Source organism: Sciurus carolinensis, unplaced genomic scaffold, assembly GCF_902686445.1.
Source record: "Sciurus carolinensis unplaced genomic scaffold, mSciCar1.2, whole genome shotgun sequence".
Classification (NCBI taxonomy): domain Eukaryota; kingdom Metazoa; phylum Chordata; class Mammalia; order Rodentia; family Sciuridae; genus Sciurus; species Sciurus carolinensis.
The window spans coordinates 90716-105830 of NW_025920220.1; the positions used below are offsets into that span (position 1 = coordinate 90716).

The 15115-nt window shown below is 34.3% G+C and overlaps 1 non-coding gene across 1 annotated transcript; it reads right to left on the reverse strand.

Annotated features, from left to right (window-relative positions):
• Positions 1-6300: 6300 nt before the first annotated feature.
• Trnae-cuc (transfer RNA glutamic acid (anticodon CUC)) lies at positions 6301-6373 on the reverse strand. The gene has a single exon. It is a non-coding gene; the product is annotated as a tRNA-Glu (tRNA).
• Between the last annotated feature and the right edge of the window lie 8742 nt (positions 6374-15115).

The window sequence follows — 15115 nt, forward strand, 5'->3', positions numbered from 1 at the left end:
AGTGCGTTTTGAGTAGACATTGAGAAATTGTTCCTGAAATGATTTTTGAATGTACTGACCAAAAACACTTATTAAGTGCTTAACAGGAGCAGTTTCAGCAAGCATCTCCAACCTGTATGCTCCCACTCTCTTGTCAGCGAGAACAGTCTGATTTGAATTTGGATGAATTAGCACAAAGCAAAAGTGCTGAAAAACATGAAATATAACAATCTCAAATTGTTTAATAATAATGTACATTTTTAAGTTGGGGCTACATGAATATAATATGAAACTGAAAATGTAAGAATGTATATGCAAATATGGCATCGATAATTTGACATTTAAGTCAAAATACCTGTAAACACTCACATTAGCATACACACTTCTATGTAAAATTAGGTTTACTTATAGTGTTAACATTACAGTGAGTGTTAACTTTTGATGATGTGTTAAGTGGCACACATCTGTAATCCCAGCAGCTTGAGAGGCTGAGGCAGGATCATCAAGAAATCCAAAGACAGCTTCAGCAACAATGATGCACTAAGCAACTCAGTGAGACTCTGTTTCTAAATAAAATATAAAATAGTTCTGGGGATATGGATCGGTGGTTGAGAGCCCCTGAGTTTGATCCACAGTGTGAAAAAAGCAAACAAAAGTAATTGGGGTTAAATTTTTTGTTGTATACAGAATAAATATGTACATAGAGTAAAATAAATATTCATAAAAATGTACAGGTGAAAATATGTGTAAAACAATATATAAACTTACATGTTCTGAAACTGAAGTGTATACTGAGAGTCATATATATATATATATATATATATATATATATATATATATATACTTTTTTTTCAAGTGTAGTATGCCTAGTTATGGAGAAAAACTGAAAGCATTACCCCTTAAAACTGGAAGAAGAAAGGGATACTCCCTTTCACAACTTCTATTCAACACTGTTCTTGAAACTCCAGCCAGAAAAATTATACAGAGAAAATAAATTAAAGGGATATGAAGAGAAAAAGAAGAACTCAAACTATCACCATTCACCAACGACATTATTCTATATTTAGAGCCCAAAAATTCCACCAGAAAACTTCTAGATATCATATATCAATTCAGTAAGTGGCAGGATATATCAACACTAATATAATATCAAATGTAATGCATTTTTATTCATAAGTGATGAATCCTCTGACAGAGAAATTAGGAAAACTACCCAATTTACAATTGCTTCAAAAAATCAAATACTTGGTAATCAATCTAACAAAAGAGGTGAATGACCTCTACAATGAGAACTACAGAACACTAAAGAAAGAAGTTAAAGGAAAATCTTAAAAGGGGAAAGATCTCCCATGTTCTTGGATAGGCAGAATTAATATTGTCAAAATGGCCATACTACCAAAAGTGCTATACAAATTCAATGCCATCCAATTAAAATTCCCAGTAATGTACCTCAGAGAAATAGATAAAGCATCATGAAATTTATTTGGAAGAAAAAGAGACCCAGAAGAGCTACAGCAATCCTTAACAGGAATTGCGAAGCAGGTGGTATCAAAATACCAAACCTTGAACTACAGTAAAGAACAATAGTAACAAAAATGGCATTGGCAAAAAAAAAAAAAAATAGATAGGCAGACCAATGGTTCAGAATAGAGGACACAGAGAAAAGCTCACATAAATACAGTTATCCCATACTAGATAAAAGTGCCAAAAACATACAGTGGAGAAAAAAAAGCCTCTTCAACAAATCCTGCTGGGAAAATTGGAAATCCATATGCAGCAAAATAAGACTAAACCCGTCTCTCTCTCTCTCACCCTGCACAAAACTCAACTCAAAATGAATCAAAGACCTAGAAATTAGACCAGAGACCCTACACCTACTAGAAGAAAAGTAGGTCCAATCTTCATGTCAATTTAGTACCAGACTTCCTTAACATGACTCCCAAAGCACAAGAAATAAAAACAGGAATAAATAATTGGAATAGATTCAAACTAAATTTTTTTTCTCAGCAAAGGAAACAGTCAACAATGTCAAGAAAGCCTACAGAGTGGGAGAAAATGTTTGGTACACACATTTTAGATAAAGTACTAATCTCCAGAATCTACAAAGAACTCAAAAAACTTTACACCAAGAATACAAATAAACCAATCAATAAATGGACTAATGAAATGAGCAGACACTTCACAGAAGAGGATCTTCAAGCAATCAAAAGATTTATATAAAAAAAAGTTCAACATCTCTAGTAATAAGAGAAATGCAAATCAAAACTATTCTATGATTCCACCTCACCCCAATTAGAATGACTATTATCAAGAATACAAGCAACAACAGGTGTTGGCAAGGATGCGGGGAAAAAGGTACACTCATACATTGCTGATGGGGTTGCAAATTGGTGCACACTTTGGAAAACAGTATGGAGATTTCTTAGAAAACTTGGAATAGAACCACCATTTTACCCAGCTATCCCACTCCTTGGTCTATACCCAAAGAACTTAAAATAAGCAAACTACAGTCATGTAGCTACATCAATGTTTATAGAAGCTCAATTCATAATAGCTAGATTGTGGAACCAACCTAGATGTTCTTCAATAAATGAATGGATAAAAATCTATGGTATATATACACAAGGGAATATCATTCAGGCATAAAGACAAATAAAATTATGGCATTTGCAGGTAAATGGATGGGGTTGAAGAATATCATGCTAAGGGAAAAAAGCCAATCCCCAAAAACCAAACCCTGAATGATTTCTCTGATAAGTGAATGGTGATACATAATGCAGTATGGAGGGGAGGCAAGAAAAAAGGAAGGATGGATAGTATAGAGGAAAATGAAAGGTGAGAAACAGGTGGGGGAAAGAAAAAAATGAATAGAATGAAGCAAACATCATTACCCTATGTACATGTATGATTATGCAAATGTGACTACTTCATATACAACTAGAGAAACAAAAGTTGTACTCATTTGTGTAAAATGTGTAAATAAATGTGTGATAAGTAAAGTAAAGTGTGATGAGATTTAAATGTAAATAAAGAGTAATATTATTGTAGATAAAATCCTGTGAAAATATGAATGAAAACATAAAAATATGTTCTGAAATAGGAAAGAGTATAATGTGAGTCATGTAGACACTATTTTAAAATTGAAATGTGTGGATATATTGAATAAATGAATATATACTGTTATATATGCAAATATACCATTGATAATTAAAAATATAAGGCAAAGTACACATAAATATGCATACTAACCGACAAGATTTTGTGTAAATTATAGTTAGCTATGGAGTAAGTTTAGAGTTACTTATAGTCAGGGTTAGAGTTAGGGTTAATTTATTAATATGAGTATTTGGAAACATGAATATTCATAAGAATGTGGGCATGAAAATATGTATGAAAATGTATGACCATACATATAATCTGAAAAAGGGGAAGGGTATGATATAAAATAAGCACATATTTTTTAACTTTGGATGCATGGATAGAGCATATCAATGAATATGTCCTAATATATATGCAAACACACCATTGACAATTCAATATATAAATCAAAATACAGACCAGTACATATATCACAACATATGCTTGTATGTAAAATCAGGCTTAGGTATCAGGTTAAATTTAAGTTTAGTATTATGTACTGGGTTGTTTTAAGGTTAGGGTGAGGGACTGAATATTTATATCAGGAAATAAAATTTTTCATAAGGATATACCTGAGAACAAAGGTATGAAACTTACAAACTATAGATTCTGGACAGGGAAGGGTATATTGTGAGTCATATGAACATACTTTTACTTTCTTTGTGGATACATGGATATATCATATTAATAAATATATACATATATATGCAAATGTACCATGAATAATTGAGTATATGTTAAAATTTAGATAAATAAGCATATGACTATATATGCTATTTGTAAAATTAGGTCTTGCTATAGGGATAATGTTCAGTGTAGCATTAAATTTTAAGTTGGGTTAAAAATTAGGTTTAGAGAATGAATATGTATATCAGAAATAGGAATAGTCATGAGAAAGTTTGAATAAAAAGTAGAAACAATACACATATAAACATATGTTATGAAAAAGGAAAGAGAATAAGATGAGCCATGCATTTCCACATTTTTTATTATGGGATGCATGAAAAATATCATATGAATATAGAATGGGCACATTTGCAAATATAATTCTGATAATTGAATATATATCAAAAGACACATATAAAATTGTTTAGTTATAGGGATAAAAAGATTAATATTAATTGTTGAGTTGGGGTAGGATTAGAGTTAGGGAATGATTATGTATATGAGGAAACAAACAATCATAAGAATTACACACACTTTTTTCAGTTGAGTCTACATGGATATAATTGAAGGCATAATATCATATATGCAAGAAACAAGAAAAATACACATGAACTGAAATAATGTGTTTTTTTTTTTTTTTTGTGGTGCTGGGGATTGAATACAGGGCTTTATGCTTGCAAGCCAAGCATTCTACCAACTGAAATATCTCCCCAGCCCAGTATTACATTTTTTATTGTTTTTTGCATATGGTTAGGGATTGACTAAATATATATATATATATATATATATATATATATATATAGATATATATATAATGAAACATGAATATTCATAACATTTCCATTGAAAATAAGTATAAAATGTATATATGTTTTGAATTAAGGAATCATTTAATGTGAGAAATAAATAGATATGTTTTAGCCTTGGGAATGCATGTATAATATATTTGTGAATATACTAATTATATGTATGCAAATATATCTTTGTTAATTGAAGGTATAAGTCAAAACACACGTAACTATTCTTATTTCAATATATGCACTTATGTAAGTTGAAGATTAGGTATAGGAGCAAATTTCATGTTAGAATTAGATTTGTAGTTGTGTTAGGGTTAGGGTTAGGAGTGAATATGTATATCAGGAAACATGACTTTTCATCAGAAAATATGACCACTGAAAATGTATTTCCAGTGGAAGATGATTAATACAAGTCAAATCAGAATACTGCCACTTTGATAGTATTGTGGCAGATATCAACATGTGCTATCAATATAAATTATATAATTATTTAGGTACAGACTGAAGAGGAAATAAGTTAACTCATTACTGTAATTAATAGTAGAAAACATGTTCATTAATTATTGTATGTACAACTTAGAAGTTTATAAGTTCTTTAGGAGAGCTTTGGTAGCAATATATCCTTACTTTTCTGAGAAACTTCAAGTCAAAAAAAAATTCTTGTTCTGGTATAATATGAAGAAATCTTAAGTTATTAGTAGTTATTTTAATTTTAGCTATATTATAAAGTATAAAATTTATCTCTGCCTTTAAAACTTTTCATGCTTTTTTCATTACTTTCTATTCTTTTTATAGTTACCTGAATAGTTAGAAAATATATCTAGTGCACTCGAGTATATAAACCATTACTTCTAGTATATTTGGTCTCTGTCATACATAAGGTTTTGTGCTGCACCAATTTTCTGACATCAGGAGACATAGCATTTTTGGAGTTATTTTGTAATTTATGGTGTTCTGTGAAGAATGAGTACTGAAGTGACTATGTTTTATGGAATGTTTGGGAAGCATGTGTGATGACACTGAGGTTCCAATGTGTCTGACAGTGTAATTGGTGTAACATCTGGTAAAATTGCCTTTCTCCCCTTTGTAATGGAGAGACAGTGTTCTGATTCATGCACAGCAAATTTAAGTAAAGGTTGTGTTTCATAGGATTATGAAACACATAGGCACTATTTCCACTTGATGTTTAATGATAGATTTTGTTGGTTTTTGACATGTACTTCAACATTTTCTTGGCCCACAGATAAGAGTAGTTCCCAAGTTGTATACAAGAACAGAGTTCATTGATTCTTCCTTCAGAGGGCAGAGATGAGACAAATGGACAGAAGTTGTAGGGAGGAGAATTCTAGAATAATTAGTGTCAAGAAAGATTTTTAATCAGAATGTTTCAATAGTCTGAAACAGTCTAACTAGCTCTTTGACATTAGGGTGAGTTTAGTAGTGCTATGTGACTACCATTCCTACCTGCCTCAGTGCTTGGACTAATTGAATTGAAGGTCTGATTCTTGGATAAGCTGAATTTGTGGTTTGATTTTTGGATCAGTGTTTCAAGGCAGATGGGGGTTGGGTATAAAGAAGAAAATGCAGCTCCTTCAAATAAAGTGAATGTTTCAGGGCTGGGGTGGTGGCTCAGTGGTAAAAGAGCTCGCCTAACTGTGTTCAATTCTCAGCACCACATAAATAAAAGTATTATTACCATCTACATCATTTTTTCTTTTTTTGGTGGTGCTGGGGATTGAACCCAGGGCCTTGTGCTTGAGAGGCAAGCACTCTACCAACTGAGCTATCTCCCCAGTACTCCATCAACATCTAAAACAATACATGAAAAAAATTGAAAAACTTTGAAAAGAAGTGAGTGATTCTTCTTTCAAAGGTGTTTATATTGTGATAGGCAGTAACAGTATTTGATACTGATACTCATTATATTCCACTTCTGTCCCTATGAAGTATACCTATTGAAGCTATTGATCTTGTGAAGAGAGGTATTTCCCCCCTTGATTTATAAAAACAATAATTAAAAAAATGGTCTTTTGTGATCAACTGGAAAGAAAAATCTTATAGTACATGGGAGTAGGACAAGGCCCTTCTGCCGGAGACTATTGCATGTGGCTAAGTTTTACCTTTACCTCTGACCTTCAGCTTGTCCCTTCTGCCCTCATATGGGGTCCCTGTAAATGCTAGTGGACACCACTTACCAGACTTTGGTATACAATAAGCCCCTGTAGAGGGGGTCACTGCCCACATGGCTCTCTCCTTCCACATGTCACACTCTTCACTAACCCAAGGCCTCAGATCTGTTACCACTAATGCTAGCATGCTGGGTTCCCAATAAATAGTGAACTTAGCTGTCATGGTTACAGCAGAGAGCAGTGTTGTCAAGCTTTTGCACACACTGTGCATCTCCATACGGTATGCTGCCAACACATAACCTCCACAAGGCAGGTCCCATCATCACCTATTTCCTCTTATTGACAAAAATACAGCAAGAAAAGGAAATTAGCTTGTACAACTCCCAAGTGGTGGGGCTCAGGATAGAGCTTAGGAACCCCTCAACTCATAGCCCAAGCACTATGGCAAGTATCATTCAAAACACAAGGTCCCCAAAGATGAAAATGACTGGAGATGACAGAGTGGAATGCAGATGAGGGGGGAAGAATTCAGATGAAGAGTCTGAGACCAGAACTGACAGACACATGAGAAAAATCACTGAGGACCCCATAGCAGCACTGGACAGGCAAAGACAACTTAGAAGAATGCAGTCTCAAGAGAGCTGCATGCTCAGAGGATGATAGGTTTAGTGGATGGGCAGAAATGGAGCCAAAGGAGAAAGATTCCAAGAAGAAAGGTGATCTGGCCTGCCATATCATGTTTATCCAGAACACCAAATTTTCTGCTCTTTATGGCTTCTATGACTGTAACCTCACATGAAGGCTGAACTCCACTCTCCTCATTCCCCCTTAAATCAACAAAACTGAATACACAAGGAGGTATGAAACTGATATCTGCTGAATGTATGAGTTAGTTTCAAGGAGCTCATTTCACCATGGAAGACTTTTGTGGCCGCCTTAATCTGATGTTGCTAAATGCATAATTGAAGCCCACAGTATTTAAGTCACATGTCTTATTATTTGGGTGTGGTGAAATGTTGGTTTGCTTCTCTCCCTCAGACTCAGTTGCATGTGCACACACACACACACACACACACAACTTACTATTGAATATTCAATATATCTTTGGGTTTCCATGAAGTAACTCCTTCAAGTTCTGTTCTATCTTGAATGCTGTGATTTTTTTCTTTTATCAAGTTGTCAGAATCAGCAACCTCATTCTTTGTAAAGAGAGTAAATATACTTTCTGGTCCTCTGTTGCTAATACATACTTGAGAAAATAAAGCATCTTTGAGTATAGATGAGTATAGAAAATAGAGTATCTTTGAAGATACTCTCAGCTCCATTATTGACCATCAAGCACCAAACCTCCATCAAACTACAGGCCAGACAAGAAAAGTCCTTGATTTCTCAGTGGGCAAGACTGCATGAACAGAAGAATCCTCAATCCACAAGATGTCCTAAAAGACATGTGGTCAGGGCAAGGGTAGGGGGTGGAAAAGTTTCCCAGTGGTACTCTTGGCTCAGGCTCTGCTACCAGAAAAGAGATTCTTCCAGAAAGAATCATTTCAGAAGATTACATGCATGTATATGTATGTATGTATACACATCTCAAAACCACATATATACTGTAAATTATATACACACAGTTTGTATTTATATAATTTATTTAAAAATAAATTTAAAAACAGGTGTAATCTCAGTAGCTCAACATAGAAGGCTGAGGCAGGAAGATTACAATTTCTTCTTTTTTATTAATTGCAATTTCAAAGTCAGATTTATCCCAAGAACTTTGTATCCATGACAAATAGCTGTTTATGCACACCCTAGAACAATCTTGTGCCAATAAATGTTAGTTGTCAATACTGTTAATGCTACTACTATTAGGAAGCTTCTGTTGCACCTCTCTGTGTCCAAAAAGTTGAGACAGATCTCCAGGAGGAGTTCAGAACAGTATCAGTAGTTTTAGAAGAATGGTAAGGATGATAACACCCAGTATTTTTTCTTTAAAATATTAATAAGAAAGAAAGTGAGTGATAGAAACTTAGTAAGGCCCTGAGAAAATTAGAAAGACAAGTTTCAAAAAATAAAACATGCTGCAGGTGTGGCTCAGTGGTTAAGCACCCCTAAGGTCAATCCCTGGCATCAGTAAATAAATAAGAAGGGAAGAAGGATGAACAAAGATACTGCTCAACAAGCTACAATGTGTAGCATTTATCTGGATTTTAATTCAAGCAACTGGTTAAACAGAAAAGTACCATAGTAGGTGAAATGCTCCTTTTGCTCCCTTTCTGTCCATCCAGCCAACCTGCAATCCCCAGTGAGCATTACTAAAAAAAGCATTGGTATACTTTAAAACTACATGTTGAAAGTCTCAAACATGCAATCCAGAAGTAGTGATTTCTACTATAGCAGGGACCAGGTACATGGAAATGTATCTCACCATGTTTTCATGAATTTTTAAGACTATTTGATAAAAAATAAAATAAACATAGAAGATGCTTAGGAGTCAGCAGGTCCTCCAAAAGGATTGATGCAGGGCATCCAGGGAAGGATGACTATTCTATGATCCCAAGTGAAGCAGAAGTGATCATGGTCCAAGTAATGGATGTGGACTCAGAATGCCTGGGTCCTACTCTGGTCCTGTTATTCCTAGCTGAGTGATCTTGGACTGGATACACACCCACTGATGCTCAGTCCCTCATCTATGCATGGGGACATGCCACCCAGCCCACATGTTTGAATGGTGCTGTGAACCATTAAAACTGACATTATAGGTGCTGGCAATTTTATAAACCACTGTGTAAGCCTACGGTGACAGAGAAGTCATGATAGAGCATTGACAAGGTGTATCGTTGACTTGATAGGAAGAAAGGTAGCTCAGCCACTCCACAGAAACAGTGCCTTATCTAGCAAACATGGGAAAACTCCAAGGACACTGCAGATGGTGTTTATGCAGAAGGGCACAGTTGGCTGGCTCCTGAATGCAAAGATCAAGCAGACCACTATTTGAGGCAATTAATTGGTCTCTGCTCCTCACTTCTGACCAAATGAATCCCAACAAGATTTACACAGATTAATTTCAGTTGAGAAGCAACCATAAGACATGGTTGTGAGACTTCCCCTTCTGAATAAAATATTTATTTCAGCCAAGGAAAGACATCATGAGCCCATAGCTCACCACCTCAGGCAGTAAACTATGAACAGATCAATGTGCCCAACAGATCTTTGAAGTCAGACTCTGGGATCTCCATCAGGGGTCCTCCCCTGGGCAAGATATGTCCCACCTGAATATTTCATCATCTATAAACTGGGAAACACCACCACTGGCAGAGTGGTCTAGAAGATAGGATGTGAAGATATGAGGGTACTGAACCATCCCTAAGTATAGAGAAGGTGCTAAAGAACAGAGCTGTCCCATGCACTAAGTGCCTATTTAATAGGTACCTTCTCATGTGTTATGTCAGGAGTTATATAACAATAACCCTCAGTCCTATTACTAGGGATGCTACTCTTGATACCTTATTATGAGGCAAAGTAGACTTCTAGGTATATACCATTATATCAAGAATAAAGAAGGTCATTTAGGAAAAAAGGTTTCAATTCATATGAGCACCAAAGGATCTTAAACATTGCTCTCCTAAAGACTGCCAAATAAATGAAGGAAAACATGATAAAAAATAAAGAGAAAACCTGTAATCTCAGTAGCTTGGGATGCTGAGGCAGTAGGATCATGAGTTCAAAGCCAGCCTTGTGAGTTCAAAGCCATTCTCAGCAATGGCAAGGTGCTAAGAAACTCAGTGAGATCCCATCTCTAAACAAAATACAAAATTAGGCTACGGATGTGGCCCAGTTCAAATCCCAGTGCAAAAAAAAAAAAAAGGAAAGAAAAAATATGCAATTGTTTTTTGATTCCTCTCAATTAAAAAGTAAGCAGGATTCTTTTTTTTTTTTTTTTTTTTTTTTTTTTGTAGTGCTGGGGATTGAACCCAGTGCCTTGTGCTTGCAAGGCAAGCACTCTACCAACTGAGCTATATTCCCAGCCCCAGAACATTTTTAAGGATACAAATTTTAACATTTACAAACTTGTCCTAATTTAATTTTTGGAACATTCCACCAAAACAGCAGGACAATTATTGGTTTCCAGGATATAAGGAAGAACAACTTTCACAACAAAACCTTTGTCTAAACCACAAAAAATCTCAAAAAAATTAAGAGGATTCTAATTATACAAACTATATTCTCTAATTACAGAGAATACATTAGAAAGTGCAACAAGAATGTCACTAGAGATCCTATGAACTTTAAAAAATACAGAAATAAGAAAAGATTACAAGCAACTTTAGGCCTACAAATTCATCAACTTTGATGAAATGGATACAATTCCTAAAAGACAAGAATATAAAGCTTACATGAGAACATAACCTGAACAGACCTGTATCTGTATCTGTGAATTGGCTGAAATATTTCATTAAATCTAGGCTTAAGTGGGTTTACTGGTGAACTTAACAAACTTTTTTTTTTATTGTAGTGCAAATTAAACCCAGTGCATGACACAGGGTAGTCAAATACTGCATCCTAAAATGAAGTCAAGTAACTTCATCCCTAGTGGTTTTTTACTTTGAGAGTTCTCACTAAATTGCTGAGTCTGGCCTTGAACTTTCAATTCTCTTATTCTTAGCCTCCAGAGTACCTGAGATTATTGATGTGCCAAATATGCCCAGTTGTACTAAATTATAGACCAACATATTTCAAGAAGACATGTGCAAAAACTCTAAAATTTTAATGAACTTATTATGGCAATATAAATATGTACAATACATCATGACAAAGTGAGAATTATCCTAGGGATATTAGGTTCAGTCAGCCTTTTAAAATAAATAATTTTCTTCTTCTAATTTGTTGATATGTAATCATAAAGATAGATAATCATTTATCATTTTGCATCTAGTAGATGCAAAACAAAGCATTGGACAGTTTGATACCACTCATGATGAAAACTCATCACTCTGAAATTAAAAGAAAATTTCTGGAAGATTTATCAAGTTCAATAAATTAAATAAAATGAGATTCTGAAGAAAAAGAAAGCTTTGTCCAGAATCAACACAACTCTCTATGTAGAATATTCTCCTAAAAAGATCCTACAAGAAATAAATCACTTTTATGTAATCATGGAATACAAGATCTAAAGGAAGATCAACTGTATTTATTCAAGAAAGCAGGAGGGAAAGTAAAGACATTAAAAGTGTTCATTAGCCACTTCAAGAAAAGGAATAAAAATCTCAGAGAGAAACTCATCCACATCCATCAGAGTGAAATAAAATCAGTGAAATAAAGAAAAATTCTGGTGACAAGGCAGATAAATTGAATCACTTACATATTGATGGAATATAAACTATACAGCACAAATAAAACAAAGTTATTAAAAATTTATTCAAGACCTATAACCTGAAAACTATGCACATAAAACAATGCTAAGAGAAATTTAAAGGCCTAAATAAATGAAAGATATGTCATGGTCATAGATGAAAAGATTTAATATTGTTCTAAATTTATTGTAACTGTAAACATAACCCCAGCAAGCCTTCTGAAAAGCTGAATCTAGAATGGAGTAAAAGAAGGAAGAGAATAGAAGAATTAAAACAGCAGAAAAGAATTTGGAGGAACAGCACTATCCAGTTCCAAGCTTATTGCAAAGCTCAGAAAACATCACAGTGTGTAATACAATGAGACCAAGTGAAGTAGCAGAGGACACAAGCAGACTCACACCTAAGTAGTCAAGCAATTTTGACAAACATTTATGTCAATGGGAAAAGGAGAATCACACAAATGGTGTAGGAAAAACTTTGTAATCATATGAAAAAACATTTGGTCTCAAGTTTTGCCTCACATATTATGCTCAATTAAGTGGGAATGACCATTGATCTAAATATGTGTTAAAACTCTTCTAAAACAAGAGATAAAAATAATGACCTTGGCTTTGACTGACTTCTATATAAAATACAAACAGCATGAGTTATGAAAGAAAAAGAGGACTGGATGTACCTCAGTGGTACAGCACTTGCCTATCACACTTAAGGTCCTGGGCTCAATTCTCTCTTCAAGAAAAAGACATTAACAATAAATGAAAGGATTAACTATACACATGGACTGGTGACAATGTGGAACAGCTGTCACTTTGTACACACTGGTGAGAATATTTATGTTGTCATCTCTTTAGCAAAGAGCTTGGCAGATTCTTAAAGTGTACACCTACATCATGGTCAACATATTCCACTCCTCGGCATCAACCAAGAGAAATTCAAGTACAGTTCTGCATGTATATTCTGCATGTATAGCAGAGGTGAATAAGTGAATGGATGAACAGATTTAAATATGCACAATAAAATAATCAATACTAAAAAGAAAGAAATTAATACACACAAGATGTGAAAGTCAAAATTATGCCAGAAGATAGACAAGAATATGAAAAATGTATGATTATATAATGTATTAAAATTTTATAGTGAGAAAAGAACACAGTAGCAGTTTCTTGCAAACAAGGAGTTAAAAAAGGAGGAGCAAGAAACCTCTGGGGGAAGTGGATACAATTATCATCCTGGGAGGGCTGAAGTTTCCTTAGGGCACAACCTAAATGCATGAAATTTATTATAAATCAATTATACCTCAGTAAAGTATTTTGAAAAACTCAACAAGTTATATATTACAAATTTAAATTTATAAAAAGGGGACCAAGAAACTAAAGGCATGCATAGGAAGATAACCACAAGAACAAAATATATTTCTAAATAACAAAAGATGTTTATATAAAAACAAGTCACTGTGAGCAATAAAACATGTCAAAATGTAATAATGTAGAGCAGTATTGTCAAGGCAGATCGTGGAACACCAGAGTTGTTTCTAGGATACCACAGGTTCAAAGTTGTTTTATTGCACCAAATTATATTTGCTTTTTGTTCTAGTACACCCAAGAGAATATAATTGAATTTACCACAGGTAACATGATACAAGTCAAACATAAAATATAGAAAGAGGAGAATCCAGCTGTATTCTAATTAGCCAAATGGTAAGATTTGTAAAACTTTACAATGCCACTATTTCCACTGATTTTTTGTTGATCAATATATATTTTACTAAAAATACTATGTGTGCTAACATGTAATATGTTCACAGTATTTTAAGTGAATGTAGTGTTTTTTAAATTCCAGTTTTAATTCCCAAAAGGACAAATATTGATAGATTAAATGAAGCTTTTTGAATTTTCAGTGTTGGGGAATAGCTATTAATTTACCATCAAAACCACTCAGGCAGGCACTTTGGAAGGAAAAACTCCCCTGTTAAGGTCTGGTCAGACACCCTATGGGAGGGTCTCCATATTCTGGAGGGATGTCCTTCCACATGTTGACTGCAGGTGTGGCTATATAGAACATGTCTGGGTCATAAAAAGCTCAATAAATATATTGAGACTTAACCTTTAGAAACTTGTACAGCATCTTACAGTGCCACAAACCAACATATTATTTGCATTGTGTCTTTGATGTTTTTGTCCCATTTTTCTGTGTATTTATTTTCATTGTGTTTTTATGAATATTGTTCTACAACAGTTTGGGATTGTTTAAATATTTTCCTTTGCCATGGAACCAGGGAGAATACTGAACAACATATCTTTAAATATATAGCAATTGGTATGACCCCTAAAGGGAAATGTTATGAGTAGAAATTAATTCTACTCCATTACCAACAATGAAAAGGGCTGCCTTCCTCTATATGCTATTTCTAATATAAATATCAATGCATTCACACTTACAATGAGAATCCACAATGGCAAACTGAACCATGCAAACTCTCTTCAGTGAACAAATTTTCCCTGGGTCTCACAGATGAATTCATTTCATTAAGCTCATCTTTGCTATGTTCTGGAAATTAGAAAAAATAATGAACAATTACAAAAATGACATTTTAAGCAAAAAGTTCCATCACAGCAAATAAGTGAAAGGGGAATAAAAGAAGGACAAGACCCACTGAAAAAATTGGAAAGCAAATCTCACAGGGTGCTTTAGCTACAGGAATTAGGTAAAAGACTTGACTTCCCACATCCATCTCCTTTCCCAAACAGGTTTATTCTTGATTTGGATCAGCTTCCTATCCATAAAAAATGATGAGGATTGTCTCATAAAGGGGTCCATGACTACATAAGCCTGAGTTTTACCCTTGATTTGCTACATACTAATTGCAAGGCTGCCAGGCATGGTGGCACACACCTGTAATCCCAGCAGATTGGGAGGCTAAGACAGGAGAATTAAGAACTCAAAGCCACTCTCATCAACTTAGTGAAGGCTTAAGCAACTCAGTGACACCCTATCTCAATAAAATATAAAAATGGGCTGGGGATGTGTCTTAGTTGTTAAGCACCTCCCAGTTCAATCC